This window comes from Phascolarctos cinereus, unplaced genomic scaffold, assembly GCF_003287225.1.
Source record: "Phascolarctos cinereus isolate Bilbo 61053 unplaced genomic scaffold, phaCin_HiC Scaffold_4;HRSCAF=312, whole genome shotgun sequence".
Lineage (NCBI taxonomy): Eukaryota > Metazoa > Chordata > Mammalia > Diprotodontia > Phascolarctidae > Phascolarctos > Phascolarctos cinereus.
In genome coordinates this window covers 170,498,669-170,520,731 of record NW_027555847.1, presented here as the reverse complement: position 1 = coordinate 170,520,731, position 22,063 = coordinate 170,498,669, and the positions used below count along the sequence as shown (strand labels likewise).

At 40.6% G+C, this 22,063-nt stretch overlaps 1 long non-coding RNA gene and 1 pseudogene across 3 annotated transcripts in view; one reads left to right on the top strand and one right to left on the bottom strand.

The window, feature by feature from the left end:
- Positions 1 to 8,700, top strand: part of LOC110198312 (uncharacterized) — a 35,404-nt gene extending 26,704 nt beyond the window's left edge. Inside the window, exons 5-7 of one of the 3 annotated variants that reach the window (XR_013485974.1) lie at positions 1,657 to 1,852; positions 3,286 to 5,342; positions 6,997 to 8,699. This is a non-coding gene — a long non-coding RNA (uncharacterized LOC110198312). Of the gene's footprint in view, positions 1 to 1,656; positions 5,343 to 6,996 lie in introns of all 3 variants that reach the window. The other 2 variants (XR_013485975.1, XR_002321713.2) reach the window with 2 other exon arrangements.
- On the bottom strand, positions 5,349 to 5,817 carry LOC110198350 (fatty acid-binding protein 5 pseudogene; annotated as a pseudogene).
- Positions 8,701 to 22,063: the final 13,363 nt, after the last annotated feature.

Sequence of the window (22,063 nt, the reverse complement as noted above, 5' to 3'; positions counted from 1 at the left end):
CTCTAGGGGACAAACATGTGACAGATAGTCAAAGTACTACCACTTCATTGATCACTTTCTCCCATCTACCCTAATGGAGAAAGTTTAGGACCTCGAATTCAACAAGAACTTCCAGTCCAGAGTCCTCAGCTATCATCCTAGGAAGTACCTCCATGGAGATAGAGCTTCGCAAATTCTAGTGATACAGCCACAGCTGCTGAAGATCCAGAAAAGAAGGTTCTTGTCACCAAAGTCCTTGGTACGGTCAAATGGGCAAAATCAGAAACTGATATGATTTTATCAGTGGGACTGACATTAAGGAGCAACCATTGCTATTCATTTTGCCACTGCATCCTAAGGACTACAGAACCTTTTTATTTGCTTGCAGTTGAAACCTTCCTCATGTATTGTCTCTTCCATTAGAACATAAGCAACTTGAGAGCAAATACTCTCTCTTTGTATCCCCGGCAGGCACTTAGCACAATGTTTTGCACATATGCTTTATTCATTCATCTATTGCATACAAAGTACTGTGCCAGTTACTAGCAAAGATAAGAACTTTGGACAAGATCCTCCCTGATGGAGCCTATAGCAAGGCGATAAGACACAAATACAAATAAGCATAATTGTTGTCAGATTTAAATTTGCCCTGATATCAAGAGGGTCTTGTGACCAGTTGTACGTGGCTAGCTCTGGTTGGATTTAGTTGTCTGATAATTGTTTATAGGTATAGCAGATTGTCACTCAACAATTTATAGCCATAAAGAATTTCCTGGGTCACAGAATGACCCAGGAAATTAAGAGATTTGTCCAAAGTTGTACAGCTAATATGTGTCAGAGTCAGGACTTGCACCCTGGTCTTCCTGACTCTTCAATTGTCTTTCTGTATACTATACTATGTTGCTCTTTAGGGGGGAGAAAAGTGAAAAATGAAACAGTCCTTGTCCTCAGGAAGCTCATATTCCACTGCAGAATTTTCTCCCATTACTTCTATAAGATAAGAGTCAAATCTATATCAATTTTCCTGAGCTAAGATCCTCTATTTCAAATGCCGCACTGGCTATCTGTACCTAAATATTTCACTGTTGGTACCTCAAACTTAACATGTCCAAGCCTGTGTTCACTGTCTTATCCCTTCCCCACCCTCAAACCAGTTCTTCCTCCTAATATATTTTTTGTTGTTGGTAACACTATCCTTTCAGTCATGCAAGTTCAAAGCCACTGAATCATCTTTCACTCTTCCCTTCCTCTTTGCCCCACACTCAATTAACCACCAAGCCCTGTCAGTTCTGCCTCTGCAAGGATATCCCCCATCCCCTTCCCACTACCATGGTTCAGGTCTTATTGCCTCTTGCCAAATTAAATTATTCAATGTCTTCATTTTTACCTGGTCATCTTTTACCCTTGTACTTTTTCTCACTAACTTAAATGGGGACCTCCACCCATCCCAGACTGTTGAAATCCTTCCTCCCCTTAAAAGTCCAGCTCACCCCCTACTTCTATAAAATCTTCCCTGATCTGCCTCCTCCCCTCTCCCTAGAAGTGATCCCTGCCCCTTTCCTCAATATCTCACACTATTATGTATGTATTTCTCTTGATATACTTATATTCTAATATAACATTTAGTTATTTATGTACATTTTTCTTCTCCCCCTGCCCCATTCTTTTTTTGGCCAGGCAATTGTGTTGACTCACCCAGGGTCACACAGCTAGTAAGTGCTATATGTCTGAGGCTGGATTTGAACTCAGGTCCACTTGAATCCGGGGCTGGTGTTCTATCCACTGCACCACCTAGCTGCCCCTCTTCTCCCCATTTTAATGGGAAGATCTTTGAGGACTGACTGACATGGTACACAGAGTTCTCACTTTACAGGTAAGTGGATAGTTCTGCAGACCTCTACATGAAGTGATTTTTACGTAATGCAAATTTATCCCTATCTACTCACTTCACCTAGCCTATATAACAAAGGCATACACAAAATAATACCTTTATGCAAGTGATAAAATGTACAAAAATGCCGACATATTAAATACCCTACCATGATAATGAACAGAATTATGAAATAAAAGGTAAAGTTAATGATATTTTATGCATAGTACTGCACAGTAAAGTAAACAAAGGTGTTCAGCATGTTGCCCCTTCCCCACTCACTACACCTAGCCTTTATCACTGGTGGTTGGCCGCGCACCTTTTTTTGCTTTTTTTTTTTTTAATGAAGCTATCGAGAGATGTTGGCACTCTTTTTCCCCTCATACATATGATGAACACAAGAAATATTATTCTCAAGTACTCTTTGAACTTTAAAAAATATTGAAGTATTTGGATGCATCTTTTCAATACAAGAAAACATTCACTCAAATGCTGAAATCTTCTGCCAGCTCTTTTGTTTTGAAGATTTCTGGTTAGACCTCGGGTTCGAAGCTTCCCTTTCTTCTTTTGCAGTCTTTGCAGGTAGCAGCTTGATCAGATCCTCACTGCACAGGTGTTTTCCATGAGCCTCAGTTAACTAACTCTTCCACACCATTCTTATCCATGACCAGCTCCATTTCTTGCGCTAATTTCACAAAAACTTGTTATTTCTTCAAACCTTCCATCTTTGTCAAATTCATGAAAATCAGGAATGAACTTTGGGCACATTTTTTTCCCCAAACTGTCTTCATACATGTTTCTGTTACGTCTTCCCATGTCTAAGCAATATTCAGAATTGCATGGTAAATATTACAGGTCTTCCAGAAGTCTCTCAACGTCAAATTCTTATCTGCATTCAAAGCTGCAATTGTCTAGGAAAATGCAGTGAGTAAATAATACTTCTTGAAATTCGACATCACTCCCTGGTTGTAATAATGAGGTAGTGATAGGGACAAGGTAGAACATTTTTACATTTTCATTAACATCATCCAGATGGGGAAGGTGATCTGGGTATTATCCAAAATAAGGAGAATCTTGAAAGAAATGCTATTATCGTGACAAAACTTCTGGACTTCAGGAGCCGAGCAGTGTGCAAACCATTGTTCAAAGATGCATGTTTTATGGTTAGTGAAATAATGCACAGTGATTTCTTTTAACGCTCTTGGATTTTCCCGGGTGGCACACAAGAACAGGTTTTAATTTGCAAGTCCCAGATGCATTCCCTCCCAGCAGAAGAGTAACTGTTTTTTGAAGCTTTGTTCCCCCCAGCATAATTTTTTCTTCTGCCAGAGATATAGGTTCAAGATGACATTCTTTGATAAAATAGGGCGGTTTCCAACTACATTAAAGATTTGCTCCGGCAAGTAGAGACCTTCTTCTATTTTTTTTTTTTGCAGGAACTCTGGGAACTTCGTTGCTACTTCAATATCTGTACTAGCGACTTCTCTGGACACTTGTACATTATAAATCCTGCACAATTTTTAAATCGTGTAAACCAGCCACTGCTTGCTGTAAATACCTGTGTTCCCTCAGGGTATTTTACCTTTAAATCTTCTAAGACCCTGGAAGCCTTGGCTTGAATTGTCAAGCTTAAAGGAATATTCTTAGTCTAACCTTCCATCCACATAATTAAGAGTTCCTCTGTCTCTAGACTAGCACCCTCTCTTTGTTTCAACAGATAGTTTACCTTCATGAAAACACTACCTTTTGTATGCTCAGTATCCTTCACTGTGGTGTTTGCAGTAGACACCCCAAAACTAAGTTCATGTGCAATCAATGACAATTTTGCCTTCATATTTTCTGTTTTTATTTTCATTTGCACATCTAGTGGTTTATGCTTATGAGATGGTTCACTTGGCACATTTGCTGCCAGCCATGGTGAAAATATAAGGATCACTACTGAACACAAGGAGAGGTACAGTATCACTGTCTACAGATACCCAGGAATTGACTTAGAGATGCTTCTCGGCTTCCCACCATTGTTTACGTTACCTGCATCACATTGTACAGCTTTTAATTTGAGTCAGGAATTTTGTAATTTTCTTGGAATGCAGATTTCTTTCAGAATTCTTTATGTGAAGTTGAATTTGCATAACATGAATTTACTTAAAGTGAGAACTGTCAGTATTGCTTAATGTTTATATCTCAAGCACAGAACCCGGCACACAGTATGTGCTTAATAAATGCTTGTTAAATTAAATGTTTATTGAAATTCATGTCTTCCACAATTGCAAGGTATGAAGGATCCTGCCCGGGGCCTTAGGCTCCTCTGACTCAAACTTGGTTTCCCTAGTTTCCTGGTTACTCAGGCCTTCTCTTGAGGCTGATCCAGGGGAACGAAACTTTGGTCCAGGGCTTTTATCTTTGACTGCTTTCTAATCTTTCCACCTCACTGAGTCAAAACTCGAAGCTGATATATCATTTTAAGTTTTTCAAAGTGCTTCACAAAAATTATCTCATTTTATCTTTATATCTGCCCTGGGACACCAGTATGATTATTATCCCCACTTCATAGATGAATACACTAAGGCAGACAGAAGTTAAGTGCAGTTAACTTGCCCAGGATTACACAGTTAGTAAGTGTCTGAGCCCTGATTTGAACCTAGGCCATCCTCACTCCAGGTCCAGGACATTATCCATTGTCTCATATTCCTGTGGCTAAATTCCCTGAGTTCAGAGCTCTAATCTCAGAGAATCCTAATTACATCTCCCAACTTGTTCTGATTATAGCCATTGTAACTAAATGCCTGATCTGGTATTTCTTCCTTCTTTTCTTTCTCTGAGGGTGGGGTCTCTGAGGCAGCTAGGTGGTGTAGTAGATAGAGCTCTGGGTCTGGAGTCAGGAAGACCTGAGTTCAAATCTATCCTCAGACCCTCACTAACTGTATGACCCTGGGCAAGTCACTTAAACTCTGTTTGCCTCAACTGTAAAGCGGGGATAATAACAACACCTACTTCCCAGAATTGTTGTTGAGGATCAAATGGGATAATATTTGTAAAAGCAGTTAGCACAGTGCCTGGCACATATTAGGTGAAATACAAATGTTTATTCCCTTCCATTTCCTCCCTTTCCCTATACATTTTGCAGACAAAAGGACTGTGTTTTCCAGGGTGAAAGAATATATCTAAATGTAGAAATAATTCATCAGGACAAGACAACAAGAAGTGTAAACTCAAGGCCTGGCACATAGTAGGATCTTAATAAATGCTTATTGATTAATTGATAAAGGAATTTTACCCAGTCCTGGACCAAGTAGTAACTAAACTTTCTAATTTAATCTAATCTAATTCTCATTTCAAGCTTTCCCAGCCTAATGAGGTTCATGATGATTCTCTTAAGGCGTGGTATATCCAGCTACCTCAAGGCCTCAGATGAAGACGGTCTATCCTCCCAGAACACGACCTCTTTTGTGGACTCTTAGGATCAAGTGCACTTGTCCGTTGTCCAAGGCAGGTTAGCTCATTTAATTCCTTGCCTGGTGCTAGACCAATGTACCATTTTCAAGAGTACAATGTGTCTGAGTTTTCTTGCCATTGGCTGTGGTTTCATCAAATTTCTCACCAAGTTTAAAAGAGAATTGTGTAGTTTTTATGGTGCTTTCAGTCTTAATGGTAATTACATCCCCATTTTCAGAAATATAAACATCTGGTTTGGCCATTCCAGCCGTTTTCCTCATGGCCATCCCCACTCCCACTTCCTTCATGTACTTGTTAAATCCTTTCCTTTCCGTGAGATGCCATTTGTTCAGCAGCTGCTTGGGAAGGAGGAGGGTGAATTCAGGTGAGAAGAGGAGGGAAGAAACCCTGGAGGAATACCAGTAGGAAACAGACTTTTCTTCACTGACAGCTGGTTTTGAGGAATGACCACCTCTCCTTTGCTTATGGGTCTCCTTGGAAATCTCTGTAGTCTCTGTGTTTAGAACAGCCATTTTCAGGATGCAAAATGTATACAGGAAGACTTTTGTTGGGAAAGTAACCAGAGGGTCATGCTCTTCGTTAACCTAGGGCTACATTCTGCAATTGGTATGACCTTCCTATTGATTGTAAAAGGAGGAAGAAGGTAGAGTAGCCTGAGTCCTGCAATAAGTTGGGCTAAAGTAGGAATCTCTCAGGGATGTGAGAGATCATCTCTTTAAGCTTCTCATTTTGCTGGTCAGGAAACCAAAGTTCATTGAAGTTGAAGGACTTAACTAAGATCAGACAGGTGTTATGTAGAAGAGCTGGGATTCAAAACCAGCTCCTATTGGCTCTAAACCTAGTACTCTTTTCACACTACTGTGAAAGAGACAGAAAGCCCCTAACAATGAAATTCTGAAGACAAAACCAGAAGAAATTCCAATGAGGAAGAAAAAGAGAATTCTTTAGTAGTTCTCTGAAGGGATTACTCTAGATGCACAGGAAATTCACTCACCAATTGGCTATAATTTTTTAAAAAGACATGCACAGAAGAAAGAGTCAGGGCATTTAACAAAGAATGAAATGAAAAAGTTGTTGAATTGTAAGAAAAGTGTCAGGGATGTGTGAACCCCAAGAAAACATGAACCCCAATTTTGAACAGAGCTCTAAGAAAGAGACATGAAATTTGGGTACGTATGTTCACATTTTAATTTCTCTCAAGCTGGTTTGACATGCATTGCATGGGAGTTTAGTCCAAAACTAGGTTCCCCTAAGGGGGCCGGTTCAGAACTAGCTCAAATTGGATTTTTGGGTACAGCCTTATATGTCCTTTGAAGAGCAGGTGTTCCCAAGGGATACCAATCATCTCTGGGAGGTGGCCCGCATTAAAATGAGGGTCTTTCAGTATGTGACTCTCATCACTCAATACAGGTCAAAGAGACATCAAGTTCCCTATCACCTGTCTTGACAGTAGGGAGGAGTCAATATTCTCCCAGACCTGTCTAGGCAACATAATGAGCAGGAATAGATCCATTTGGATTACATCTTAATGTCCTTCTGAAGGACTGAACTTAGAAAGAAAGGGGGATGGGGAAGCTCTGAGTTTCGGAGAGAATGATTATTAAGAAAAATCATTTTTCACAGATGCTAAAGTTCAAGGTGATGAAATCTAAGTATAACCAAAAGTTTGTGGTTTTATTTTTTTTTTTAAGGTGAATGAATGCAGACCTGATGGCGTACAGGTCCAAGCTGAGATCTCTGCACCTCACTCCAAAAAGAATTGGGTTCCTATTTGTCTATGGGCCCCAGAAAACTCTTAAACTTTCCTTGAACTCACTTGGTCAAAGAAGTCTTGAGTGGTTGCCTGAGGCTATAATCCACTCAGCTGGCCTTTCCCTATCAGCTAGGCCCAATCTCCCAATTCTTTGTTATCCTAATTAAGCCTAGCCCTCCATTGTCTATTGGATGACCCCATTTAACCTCCCAGACACTCCCATCTGGATTCTCCCAGGACTCACCCCAGTGACCCCAGCTTCAAGATCCTCCCTAAACTCCTTCTCCAGTACTGGCCACTCCCATCAAGACACCCCTTCTCTCAGCACCCCCCAGCTCCAGTCACCTCAAACCACATAACCACTCCTAGATCCCTCCCATAGTTTTTCTATATATAATATGCATCTTGGCTGCCATTCAGGGGCTGAGACTTCCTCATGCCTGCTCTTCCTTATCAGTGTCACAGATTCCTTAAGAGTCTGGCCTATATGGCTCATCTTTAATAAAACTTGTCTTTGGCTGAAAGAAGGCTAGGGTCGAATTCTTTTGGGCAGGACCCAAAATTTTGATTTTGGGGTCCCAGGACGCTTGAACCCCTAAACCGCATCACCCAACTCTTATTTTTTCTTCTTGTTTTCTTTGGTGCTAAGGAGAATGATCTTTGGATTGTAAAGGATAGAACAAAAATAGCTAATAGGGAATTAATACCCAAGTGGAGAAGAGAAGACTAGGGGAGGAAGGAGGGATTTGAAATCCATGTTCAGGTGTTTGGGTGACTGTCACTGGAAAAAGGATTAGGCTTATACAATTTGGCCCTGGAGCATAGAACCAGAAGCAATGGTGATGGGGTTGGGATCTAGGCCCCAGAAAGGAAAAACCCTGGACTTTCCCACATGGCCAAATCTCTGGAGTTAGCCTGAGGCTATAATCCCATCAACTGGCCTTTCATTGTGGCTACACCCAGCCTCCCCTCCATTGTCTTACTTCCCTATGGCCCCCAGCCATTTCCCATCCTTAATCCTAGCTAGGCTCCATTCTCCCTTGGCCATGAGGTCCAGGTCCTAGGAGTTCTGTTCACCCCAGCTTACTGGCCACTCTTAGGTCCCTCCCACAGGCTTTTTGTATATAAGGTCCATCTTGTCTCTATTAAGATGCTCAGATTCTTATAATTTAGCCACTGCTTACCCACGTTCAGACTCTTTAAGAGTCTGCCCAATATGATAGATGTTCTATTAAACCTTGTTTTGGGCTGAAAGAAGGCTTGGGTTGAATTCTTTTGGGCAGGACCTGCATGTTGTGATATTGGGGTCCCAGCATCCCTGAACCCCTAAACCACATCAATAGGCATTGAAAAGGGGCAAATCTATACTCAACATAAGGAAAATCTTTCTAACAATTAGAACTAACCAAAGATTGGGCTGCCAGGGAAGTGTTTTTTCACTTGACATCTTCAAATTCATACTGGATGACTATTTGTCAGGTATACATGCTATTGAGGATTCCATTTAAATATTACTTGGACTATCTGGCCACTCTAAAAGTCTGGGAATCTGAAGATAAGTAGGGAGGTGGTAAGAAAATACCTAGCTATCCTGGATAAGCAGGAGTCAGCAATGACAGATTGAATTTTATCCATATCCATGAAAGAGTCACCAGATATACTTGCTGAGTTACAGTCAATGATCTTTGAAAGACATTAGGTAAGAGTGTTGGCTTGATTTTCTAGAAAGGAATAGGAAATAAAATCTTCTGAAAACTAAAGGCTAATGAGCTTGACTTTGATTCCTGGCAAAATTCTTGAATGTATTATTAAAAGAATGGCTAATGAACATCCAGAAAAGGGAGCAACAATCACAAAGAGCCAACATGGGTTCATCAAGAATTGGGCACGCTGAGAAAAAAAAAAAGGGAGGAGGCAGCTAGGTGGCGCAGTAGATAGAGCTCTGGCCTTGGAGTCAGGAGGATCTGAGTTCAAATGTGGCCTCAGACACTTGACACTTACTAGCTGTGTGACCCTGGGCAAGTCACTTAACCCTGATTGCCTCATCCAAAAAAAAAAAGATGCTGTACTAGCATCATTATCTGTTTCAACAAGGTTACTAGGTTGGTAGATCAGGAGAATTCTGTAGTCTCTCATGCTACTCTGTGGAAAAGATGAAAAGATGTGGTACAGTTAGATGGATTCACAACACAATCGGTGATCAATGTCAACTCAAAGAAATTTCTTTAGTAGAGTAACCCAGGATTTGTTACCGGGACCTTTTGCTTATTACTTTATCAATGACTTGGATAAAGGTATAGACAGCATATTTGTCAAATTTAGAAAGAGAGCTAACTCAGGATCCAAAAACTCACAAGCATGAGAGAACATCTGGCTGATTCTAATAAGATGAAAATCAAAGGGAGAAAAATAACATCCCACATTCGGATTTCAAAGTCCAGTTTCAGAAATGCAATATAATGTGATATATAAAAAGTTCAAGAGACACAATTTCTGGGTAATTAATCATTTTGTTAATTATGGCTAGTGAATAGTGAATAAAAGGATTGCTCATTTGGCCATCTCTGTGAACAAAAGATGGATCATGGCAGCTTCTCGATACTTATGTGCCCTTGGAAGAATGAATATTACAATGAGAGATGAACCTATTGTAATGAGGATTGGAAGACATGACTGATTATGTCACTCCTATTCCCAGACTACCTCCAGCCTTGGACAATCTCCCAGAGGTTCCCAAAATAGGGCCCCTAGGGTCGCTAAAACAATTCAGGGGCAGTAGTACCCTCGGGTACAATTCCAGGAGCATTGAATAAAAATAAAGTGGCAGTGGAAGCATAAAGAAAGAAGAGAAGAAAATTTTGAAAACCCATTTGCATATGTTTCATTTGTTGTGTTACAGTCAAAGTATTAGGGCTTACATTATTTTTCAAATAAACTCACAAAATCAAGTTATAACTGATCAGTAGTCAAGTCCACCAACAAGTCTTAATGAGCAAGTGTTAGCAGGCGAGCATGTTGCTCAATGTTGAGAAGTCCAGTGTGCATTGGCAGGAATATGTGTGTGTAATGACTTGTTTACAATATGATATGGTTACATAGAAGCAACATTGCATCATCAAAATTTCAATGCAGGAAAAAAACCGCAAATTTACAATAAATTATTAAATTTAAGATGTCTCATTTTAAAAATATATATTTTATACTTTTTTGAAATGAAGCAATTAAAAAAAAGTTAAAGAAAGTAGATTTCTGGAGGGCACTGAGTAAATTTTTTTAAAAAGGGGGTGGTAAGCCAAATAAGTTTGGGAACCTCTGATGTAGACAAAAGGATCTACCCCTGAATCCCAACCCAAGCCTGAGTAGAACACAATGGGCTTCCCCACTTGGGTGGAGTCTGAACAAGATTGAAGAAAAAATTAAATGCAATCTCATTATCAGCCTTATTCTTCAGGGGCTGATTTGACTTAGTAGAGAATGAGAAAATAGGAAGGGAAAAAATCCTGAATCTCCCCAATAGTAAATGGTTATTAATATGAGAGAAATAATCATTTCCCTCGATAAGGAAGTCTGGTTAGATAGCAATCCATCTGAAAAAGACCTAGGGATTTTGTGGCATGTCAGTTCACCATGAGGCAATGGTAAACTATGACATGCAAAAAAGCTAATGTGATGTTACATTGCATCAAGATAGTAATAATAGCCAGGACAAGTTTTTTGATAGTCCTGCTATAATATGCCCTGGTGAAAAATTGTGTTCAGTTCCCACATTTTAGGACCATCATTGATAGACTGGAGAGTGTCCAGAGTAGATCTGAAGATGATACCCCATATACAGGTCAGTGGAATTTAGCTTGGAGAAAGAGCAATACAGAAGACTTTAGAGGGAAATAATAGCTGTTTTCAAGTATTTATAGGGCTGTCAAGTGTAAGAGGTACTAGACTAGCTTTGTATGGCACCAAAGGGCATGGTTAGGAGTAATGGGCAGAAATTATAGCAAGGCAGATATTGTCTCAAAGCGGCCAAACACTAGATTATTATTTCAAAAGGGAATGGATTACCTTAGGAGGCAGTGCGTTCCCCAAAAACAGAGTTTGTTCTAAGAAAGAAACAAACAATTTAGGTCATGTGTCCACATTTTATTTCTCTCAAGGTGGCTTGACATGCATTGCATGGGAGTTACAATCCAGAACTGGCTCAATTTGGAATTTGGAGGTACAGAGTTAAATGCCCTTTGAAGGGTAGGTGTTCCCAAGGGGTATCAATCAACTCTGATTGGTTAATACACTGGGAGGTGGGCTATATTAAAATGAAGGTCTTGAGTACCGTGATTTAGGTCACTAAATCCTGGTAAGATACCTGTTGAAAACAGTAGAAGCTGCTATCAACCTGCAATCATTTTACCTCTGGACAGAGATAATACCCTGTTCTATCAGATCACCCTCCAACCAGATCACTCTCAGTCTTGGGCTATCCAGGCAGAAGAATCTGTTTCCACCCAAGCTTGAGTAGATTAAATCAATTCAGGCCAGAGTTGGAGTTTGACCAGGGTAAGACTCAATGCAAACTCTTTGTCAGTAATGTCCTTGTGAAAAATTTTAGAGCAGGAGACTGCCTGGGGGTGCAGAATGGGGTGGAAGCTCAGAGAATCATTTTTCACACCAGTGAGTCAGTAAGCATTATTAAGCACCTACTGTGTTCCAGGTACTATGCTTAAGCACTGGGGAAAAAAAACTGCAAAAGACAGTCCCTGCTCTCAAGATCCTATTATACCTCCTTTCTTCCATCTACTTCTCTTCTCCCAACTCTTTTTTTTTTAAGGCAACTTGACTTAAGTGACTTGCCCAGGGTCACACAGCTAGTAAGTGTCAAGCCTCTGGTCTGAGGCTAGATTTGAACTCAGGTCCTTCTGAATCCAGGGCTGGTGCTGCCCCTCTCCCAGCTCTTTTTAGTCCTTAATGGAGCTCCAGTGTTTTTATTTTAATTTTGGAAACAGGGTAGGTGGAGTCCAAGGGTCTTTAAAAAGCAGTCTTGAAACTAGGGGGGAAAAAACAACCCATGGAGACATCCTTTCGTTTTTTTCTGCAAACAGGAAAAAAAAAAGAATTTCTATAAAGAGAATTCTTTTCATCTGCACTGAATTGCTTATGTGAAGGTGCGGCGACACACACACACACACACACAGCCCACTCAATAGAGTTAGAGTTTTGGAAGTGAGCGTTAGTAATACTTTTTCTTGGGCCTCTCTAGCCTTTGTTTGGCCTAGCCTTTCCCCCACTGGCAGCTCCCACCCTTCTGAGCTCTCCCTGCCTCCACCCTGCCATCTGATTTCAGGCTATCCAGTACAGGTGCTGGTAAATATAAAAAGGACAGAGGTTTCCCTGGGATTTCTCCCCATCTCCCCAACAGGAAAGAATCCATGGCTGCTGCAGTTTTGAATATCATTTAGACAGATTGTTTATTTTATCTCTTACATGAGCAATCTGGGTTTTCCTTATCAATTGTTAGTCCTGGTTACACCCCCACCAAATGCATCCAGCTGTGAAAGTGTTGGAGCTGAGACTTGCGCTCAGCCCCCCAGGGTACATTACATCATCTGTTGCTTCTCCAAAGCATAAGGCTTTGAATTTTACTTAGAACCCCAATTCCCAGGCTCTTCCCGAAATACCATGGAAGTTCCTTTGCATCTGAGATTCCCTCTGAGATCTACAAACAAATGACATTTTTCTAGCGCTCCATTCCTTCTTAGCAGAGGTGATGGACTATGGATGTGGAACATTGTGCTATCAGACTCGGTTGATACATTAGTTTTGCTGAACTGTTTTTATTTCTCTCTTTCTTATTCTTTGCTACAAACAGCTTGCTGGGTAGGGGAGAAGGGCAGGATATATTTAGATATGAAAACAAAAGACAGCAATAATCTTTAAGATGGCATTTTGAAAATCTAAGCCATTGTCTTACGGATTCAACAAGTTAGAGCTAAAAAAAGCCTTCTACTCAAACCCTTCATTTTACAAATGAGGAAACTGAGGACCAGAGAGGTTCCATGACTTAGTAAAGGTCTCATAACAAGTTGGTCATTAAACATGGACCCAAAGTCCCATGTCATGACTAAGAATTTTGGCCTCTGTGGTAAAGTCAGGTGAATTGTTGAGGCTTAGAGGTTTAGGGGTGCTGGGACCCCAAAATCATGCCCAAATGAATTTGCTCTATATCTTCTTTCAGCCAAAGACAAGGTTTATTAAAGATCCACCATACTGGCCAGACTCTTAAGGAAGCCGAACATTTGTGAGCTATTGGCTAGATTATATGTATCTGAGTACCTTAATGGAGACAAGATGGACCTTATATACAGAAAGACTGTGGGAGAGATATAGGGAGGATCTTGATAGAAGTGGCCAGTAGTCTAGGGTGACTGGAGGAGGGGTCTAGGGAGGATCTTGATGGGAGTGACGGTGAAGTCAAGAATGGGGTCTAGATAGAGTCCAAGGTGGGAAGTAGTCAGGAGCCATCTGGAGGTAATAGACAATAGAGGGTTAGGGTCAATTAAGGGTAACAATGAATTGGGAGATTGGGCATAGGAGGTAAGGAAAAGCCAGTTGATAGGATTATAGCCTCAGCTATTTGGCCACATGGGAAAGTCCAGAGCTTTTCCTTTTTGGGGTCCAGAGCCCATCCTCCTCAGAATGAGGTTGGCAGGGGATGTTTAGACAGTGCATGGTTGAGAAGGCCTGAAAAGGAGATTGAGGAAAAGCGAGACCAAGGTTTTTGAAGGAGGCAAGGATTGAAATGGTGAAGACTTTGAGTCGGGGGCTGAACTTATTAGGGAAGAGGGAGAGTGACCTAGAGGCCCCTAGGTGAGAGCGACAAGGATCTTAACAGGATGGAGTAAACTTTTTTAATAGTATTTTATTTTTTCCAGTCACATGTAAAGACAATTTTTTGATATTCATTTTTTATAAAATTTTCAGTTCCAAGTTTTCTCCCTCCCTTCCTCTTCTCCCCCAAGATAGTAAGTAATTTGATATAGATTATATATATGCAATCATGTAAAACATATTTCCATATTAGTCGTGTTGTGAAAGAAGAAACAGAACAAAGGGGAAAAAACATGAAAAAAATAAAGTGAAAATAGTATGCTTCAATTTGCAGTCAAACTGGGATGGTGGCTGGGTGATGGATCTGAAAGTGGCATATGCTAACTCCTCCTCTTGGCCCTGTGTGTTAGGGGGTGTCAAGGAAGTGGTAGCTAGCCTTGGAGAAAATGCCAAAAAATGTGGTGTCTTAAGGAGAAAGTTGGGTTTCAGTGAACTCTAGAAGACAGAAGGAATGTGAGAAGAAGAGGCAGTTAGGTGTTACAGTGACTAGAACATCAAGTCCTCGAGTCAGGAAGATATGAGTTCAAATCTAGCCTCAGACACGTACTAGCTATGTGAATCTGGGCAAGTCACTTAATATCTGTTTGCTTCAGCTTCCTTATCTATAAAACAGAGATAATAATAGAATTTACCTCCCAGGGTGGTTGTGAGGCTCAAATGAGATAATAATGATAAAGTACTTAACATAGTGCCTCGAAAATAACAGGCTGTATATAAATATTAGCCCCCCTCTTTTGCTTTAAATAGTATTTTATTTTTTCCTACATTTACATATCAAGAAAATTTTTGGTATTCATTTTTGTAAGGTTTTGAGTTCCAAATTTTTCTCCTTCCCTTCCCCTCTTCTAAAAATGGTAGGCAGTTTGATATAGCGTATACATATGCTATCATGTAAAATATATTTCCATATTCATCACAATTGTGGAAGAAGAAACAGAGCAAAAAGAAAAAATACCATGAGAAAGAATAAATGAGAAAAATATGCTTTAATTTGCATTCAGAGTCCATCAGTTCTTTTTCTGGATATGAATAGCATTTTCCTTTGTGAGTCTTTTGTACTTGTCTTAGATCATTGTGTTACTGAGAAAAGCTGAGTCATTTATAGTTGATCATTACACAGTGTTGCTGATACTGTGTACAGTGTTTTGCTAGTTCTGCTCATTTCACTTTGCATCACTTTGCACAAATCTTTCCAAGTTTTCTGAAATGTGCCTGCTCATCATGTCTTATGGCACAATACATTCCATTATATTCTTATGCCACTTTTTAGCCATTCCCCAGTTGAGGGGCAGCCCCTCAATTTCCAATATTTTGCCACCACGAAGAAGGCTGCTATAAATATTTTGCGTATGTAGGTCCTTTTCCCTTTTTTATGATCTCTTTGAAATATATACCTTCTAGTGGTATTGCTGGATGAAATGGTGTGCACAATTTGGTTACCCTTTGTGCATAGTTCCAAATTGCTCTCCAGTGCATTAGTGTCCCAATTTTCCTACATCCTCTCCAACATTTATCATTTTCCTTTTTTATCATGTTAGTCACTCTGATTGGTGTTTCTCTAATTAAATATTAACATATATTATTATTATGGTTGAAGAGGAGTTTGATGACAAGAGAGATGGGATTGTAGATTTAGTACTAGACAGAACCTTGGAGGTTATGTAGTTCAGTGACATCAAACTAAAAAAGAAATAGGAGGAACCAATCTAGTGCATAATAATCCCTAAAAGCCATATATTGACTTAGTTTGAAAATGTGATCTTCCATATGTTTTATTGTATTTTTATTTATTTTTGTTAAATATTTCCCAATTACGTTTTTGTCTGGTTTGGGTTCACTCAGGAGTGTTGTGGGTACCTAGGGCAGTGTGTCTGGCACCTCTGATATAGTCCATCTTTCTCCTTTTACAGATGTGGAATCTGAGGTCCAGAGTACTTGTGAATTGCTCAAAGCCACTCATGCTATGTGGCAGAATTAGAACTCAAACCTCTTTCTTCTGCTTCCAAATCCAGTGCATTTCCCACTGGACCACAGTTCCACAGTTGCAGAGGGCAAGGTTGCAGAAAGGCAGGGCAGAAGAGGATAGGCAGTGAGGAGAAACAGGGCTGACTTTCCAATGGATGGGGGGGGGGAGTGGAGGAGTGCAGGCTAGCTACACTTGCTGCTGATCTAGGTACCCTCAAATGAAGTGAGTTCTGAGGCCAGGCAGCTCGATGGGAGGGAATGGGGATAAGAAGCATTCCATGCTATTGTTCTATAAGGAATGATGAACAGGTGGATTTCAGAAAAACCTGAAAAGACTTACATGAACTGATGCCGAGCGAAGTGAGCAGAACCAGAACATTGTCCACAGTAACAGCAATGTTGTGTGATGATCAGCTTTGCCAGATTTAGCTCTTCTTAGCAATGTAATGATCTAAGACAATTCCAAAAGGCTCCTGATGGAAAATGCTATCCATATCCAGAGAAAGAACTATATAGTCTGAATGTAGATCGAAGCATATTATTTTTTCTTTTTGTTTTTTCTTTCTTGTGTTTTTTCCTTTTGTTCTGATTCTTCTTTCACAGCATAACTAATGTGGAAATATGTTGAATATGATTGTACACGTACAGCCTATATCGATTGCTTGCCATCTTTGGGGAGGGGGGGAGGGAGAGAGAAAAAATTTAGAACTCAAAATACTATAAAAGTGAATGTTGAAAAAGAAAGTCATTATCCTTAAAAATAAAAAAGAATGTCAGCTCCTCGATTGCTGCTATCATGTTTCTTCCTTTCTTTGTGTGCCCAGTGTATGAGTACAGTGCCTAACACATAGTAAGTGCTTAATAAATTCTTGTTGAATGACAAAAAAAAAAGAAGCATTCTATGCCATTCTGGTGGTAAGGCGGGTCCAGGATGGGGCTTTTAAGGAAGTAATGTGAGTGAAGGGCATATAGATAGTAGCCCTGGACTGGGGCTCTTGTTAACAGTATAACACCCTAGTAGGAGGAAGCATGAACATCAGGCCCTGGGGAAAAGCCCTTGTCACCTGATACTAATTCCAGCTCTAATATAAATTCCCTGATTCCCAGTCTAGTGGTTTTTTTTTTTTCTTTTTCTAACATACCATCCATATTGCTCCCTGGGTTCTCTTTAGGATCCTCCACACAGTGCCCCTCATGTTGCTATCCTTACTCTGATCTACTTGTAGGTAAGGTCTACACAGCCACAATTGTAGTATCTGGGTTATTTGAGCCTAAAAAACCTGCTCTTACCCAAATTACCCAGAGAATGGAGGGCAAAGATGGTCTAAAGGTCTGAGGTATTGTTTGATTGGCCACATGGGGTGTATGGGGTGTTCAGGGAGAGCTAGCCACCTCTGATCTGAGAGCTTCCTGAACCTTTTTTCAGCACTTTTAGGGCTCATTCACTTTTGATGCCCATCTATCATCCAACTCTCACCCAAGAAGGCGTAGCGTGTGCAGTGGCCACACTTTGGTAAACTTCCTCCTGGCTAACCAGGTTGAGGGTAAAACCTGAGGGTTGACCTCAAACCCGTTGGCGAATTAGGGGGCTGTCTACCCCAAACATGTGAAGACTTCTGGTGGCATGGACTGATGAGAACAATTTGTTCCAATGGCCAAGAAGGGCAGCTAAAGCAGGTGCTATGAAGTGTTTAGAGCTTAGTCAGACATCAAAGATGCCAACATCATCCATTGCATCTTGGGTCATCTGACTTTCATCCTACCCCTGAACTTTGATGACTCTGGAAGAGCCTGGCTAATGACTTTGAGCAATGCTGCCTCACTTCAATCCAGTTTATTCTCAAGTTAAGATATCACCCCTTGATGTCCTTGGTCCTCTTTGAAACAAAGGACAAACAACAGGTTGGCCATGTTGCCCAAATTCACAGGATAATTATATTGAGTCTGATCCATGTTTGAGAGTTTGTGTGGTCTTCTGTTCCTCTATGAGCAATTCTGCTTGATTAAATATGGATCCCAAACTGGCTAATAACAATTATAGTTCATCTTTATTCTCCCTCAGCTTCTCTGCTGTAATGACCAGGTAGCTTTTATGAGAGGCTAATTGCTCCTTTAGAGGCAGCTCGGTGGCTCAGTGGATAGAGCTCTGAGCCTGGAGTCAGGAAGACCTGAGTTTCAATCTGGCCTCAGACAATTGCTAGCTCTGTGACCTTGGACAAATCATTTAACCTCTATTTACCTTAATCCACTGGAGAAATAAATGGCAAACCTCTGCAGTGTCTTTGCCAAGAAAACTTCATGGACAGCATGTACCACAGGGTCATGAAAAGTTGGACATGACTGAATAATAATAACAATTACTTCTTTATGTCTTTCAGAAATGAGTCTTTCGAACCAAAATATATCAGGGCAGTAGGGATAGGATCTCAAAGCTGAAAAAGAAAAAAACAAACCCAAAGTCTTTGGTCTGGAGACCATCCTTTAATAGCATTTGTTGAATAGAGATTCATTCTAAACTAAAATTATTTAAATTAAAGGCCTGAATTATTATCTAAAATCTTGCTTCAATTAAAAGCCATGCAGAGAATAAAAAAGGGCAGCAGAGAGAGAAAGAGTGGAAAGAGATCAGAACCATACAGAGGCATGACTAGCAATTTTGGAACTCTGGGCAAAGGATGCAAAGCATGCCTGGGATGAGCAGCACAAAACAACCCTTGAAAACAATTTTTAAAAAGGCTAATTCATTTGGGGGAAGGGCTAACAAAGGATGTGGGAAGAAACTGTGGGACATAGAGAAATCACTGTGGCAGAGCTCAAACTTAAAATTTCAGCCTAGGTCAGGGAATGGAGCAGAGTGGGATAGGACAAGGGAAGAGCTCACTTGGGTTGCAACTACCAGGGGACATGAGGGAAGTCATCATCTTATGTTGTCATTTGGGCAGCTAGGTGGTACAGTGGATTGAATGCTGGGCTTGAGGTGAGCAAGATGACTCTTCCTGAGTTCAAATATGACCTCAGACACTTACTAGCTGTGTGACCCTGGGCAAGTCACTTAACCCTGTTTGTCTCAGTTTTCTCATCTGTAAAAAATGAGCTGGAAAAGAAAATGGCAAACCAGCCCAGTATCTTTGCCAAGAAAACCCCAAATGGGGTCACGAAGAGTCAGACATGAATGGTAGGAGTAGGATGGGATAGGACAGGGGAAAAGCTCACTTGGATTGCAAATACCAGGGGACATAATGGAAGTCATCATCTTATAGCTTCCTACTAAATATTCTTGCTAATCAGATGCTGAACTCACTTCCTATGCTTCTGAAGAGCCCAAGTGCTTTCAGGATCCTTCAGATGCCGGTATCCTGGGACAAAGTTCCAATTGCCTCAACCTGGTTAGATTTCTAGAACCAGATAAGTCGATGTCCAGTTCCGAGGTTAATATCACCAGCATGAATAGTTTAATTAAGGTCATGGTTCTTTAAATGCACAGGGCCTAGATAGAAATTGCTTCCCAGATTAGCTCTGAGTAGCTTCTCTTCTCTGATGAGGTTTTCATCTCATTAATTTGTGGATCTTCCCTTTATTATTGCAGACTTTTCCTGGGTGACTCTTGTCCATGTCTACCCAACATAAAAATAATAGCTACATGATGCTTTAAGGTTGCAAAGAGCTTTACAAGTATTATATCATTTAAACCTTACAACAACCCTGGGAGATAGGTGCTACTATTACCCCTCTTTTACAGATGAGGAAACTGAGGCAGAAGTTGTCACTTGTCCAGGGTCACACAGCTAGTAATTGTCTCAGATAGGATTTGAACTCAAGTCTTCCTGACTCTAGGCCTAGCACTCTATGTATTGTACTCTCAACATGTTGGAAGCCTTCTTCCAGTTCTTTTGATATCTCAAGTGTTCCAGTGGAGCATGGTGGCTGTTTATCAGTTTTCCCTCTCTCTTATCACATGACCAGAGTTGCTTTTTTTGTTTGTTTCATCTGTTTCTGTTCATCCTTCCATATCCTTTGTACATCTCCTCTTGCATAATTCTTGATTGACAAGATGGTATAGCTTAATCACACCTACCATATATCTGTTACTTTGTATATCCTTATATATGTAAATGCTGCCTGCCCTGTGAATGTAGGTTCTTTGACAGCAGGAACTATTTAATTTTGTCCTTGTATTTCCAGCATAAGAAAGTGCTTGTCACATAGTAGGTGCATTAATAAATTGGTTGTTGTCCTTTGTTCTCTAAGAGGACCAAAATGACATCACTATATACAGTGTGTCCGACTATGGCTAGTCAGACCAATATGAGGTCAGAAGGCTCTACCACAGATTAAGCACAAATAGTTCACATCAATATTTGGAGTGGAAGGTTTGAGGGTTTTAGATTTGAGGTCCACTGGTTACCCTCAACCTGGTTTAGCCCGTCTGCTGAGATGATTTTACCATAGGGCATAGCCACTGTGCATGCTGCCACTTCTTGAAGCCACAGATGAGATTTGGGTGGCAGGTGGCCACCAAAGGTGGATGAGCAGCCCTCACACCAGAGACACCCATACACCCCACATGAATAAATATTCATTGATTGATGATTGCCCTTTGGATGACCCTCAACTTCAATTCCTTAGTCTATGGCATATCATAACTCAGTCATACAGCGTCAGCAATAATAAAAGGTGTTTCATGGTTAATACGGGAATTTATTTTTCCTGACTATGCATATTAATTATGAGGATTTAGTTTTTCTTTTTTCTTTTAAAAGAGAGAAGGGATAGAGAGAGAAAATAAATGCTTGTTAATTGGAAAATATACAATTGATTTTTTTTTTTAAAGGGTAGGCCTTTTGTTTCAGGGAAAAACTCAGGATTGTTGTTCAGTTGTTTCAGTCATGTCCAACTCTTCATGACCCCAGTTGGGGTTTCCTTGGCAAAGATATGGGAGTGGTTTGCCATTTCCTTCTCCAGCTCATTTTATAGATGAGGAAACTGAAGCAAACAGGGCTAAGTGACTTGTCCAGGGTCACACAGCTAGTAAATGTCTGAGGCCAGATTTGAACCCTGGTTTTCCTGACTTCAGGCCAGGTGCTCTATTCACTTTGCTACCTCACTGCTCCTTAGGGTCATTAAAAGAACTACATGATTTCTTACAGGTCATCCAGCCTGCTTTCCTCCTTCTGTTTAATTCTGAGCCAAGCTTATTGTCCATCTTCATTGTCTGTTTGACATAGACTGGTTCTTTTTTTTTGTTTGGCTAGGCAGTGGGGTTAAGTGACTTGCCCAGAGTCACATAGCTAGTGAGAGTTATGTGTCTGAGGCTGGATTTGAACTAAGGTCTTCCTGAATCCAGGGCCAGTGCTCTATCCACCATGCCACCTAGATGCCCCATGAGATAGACTGGTTCTGTCCAGAAAACTCCTCTACTCTGTTTTTCCAGGTAATTTTCCATTGTCTCTGTGTGTGTGTGTGTTTTCCTCTTGTCCTATTGTCCTTTGGGAACCAACTGGGAATTGGAGGGCTCTTGCAGCTGCAAAGTCTGTCTTACAAGGAGGTCAGAACAACTGCTTCCACAGGGCCTCTGCCTCTAGCTTGCATAACACATTTGTCCTTTCCCCATTGCACATGCTTGCTTTCCTGTCTATTCCCATTAGGAGGAGCTGCATGAGAAGCCTCAGCCTGCTGGACAGATCAGGTAACCAAAATCCTGTAGAACGTGTTTTGGAGGGGATACTCTCCTCCTGAAGTTAAAAATCAAAACCATCCTCCTGGATAAACAATGAAGAAACTGCAGCTCAGGTCTATGCTGTTGAAGAAGTAAATACAAGTAATGTCAAGATCCTCACAGTTTTGATGGCCTGGGTCAAAGCCCATTTCTACCCACCCTACTTACAATCCCAGGACCAGATAAGTCAGTATCTAGTTCTAAGGAAAGATCATCTCACTAGCATAAGTTTCAACTAATGTCACTGTTGTTTATGCTCTCAGAGATAAGGTATAAATTGCTTCTCAGGTGAGTTCTGAGAAACTTCCATATTTTGATGGGTACATGAGCTCATCAATGTTGATATGATTCATTCGTATTTTTGACAGACCTCCTTGTGGAAAATTTATATACATGGACAAGATGGATAGGAAGCCAAATTTCATTGGTCATTGGGAGCTGCCTTGAT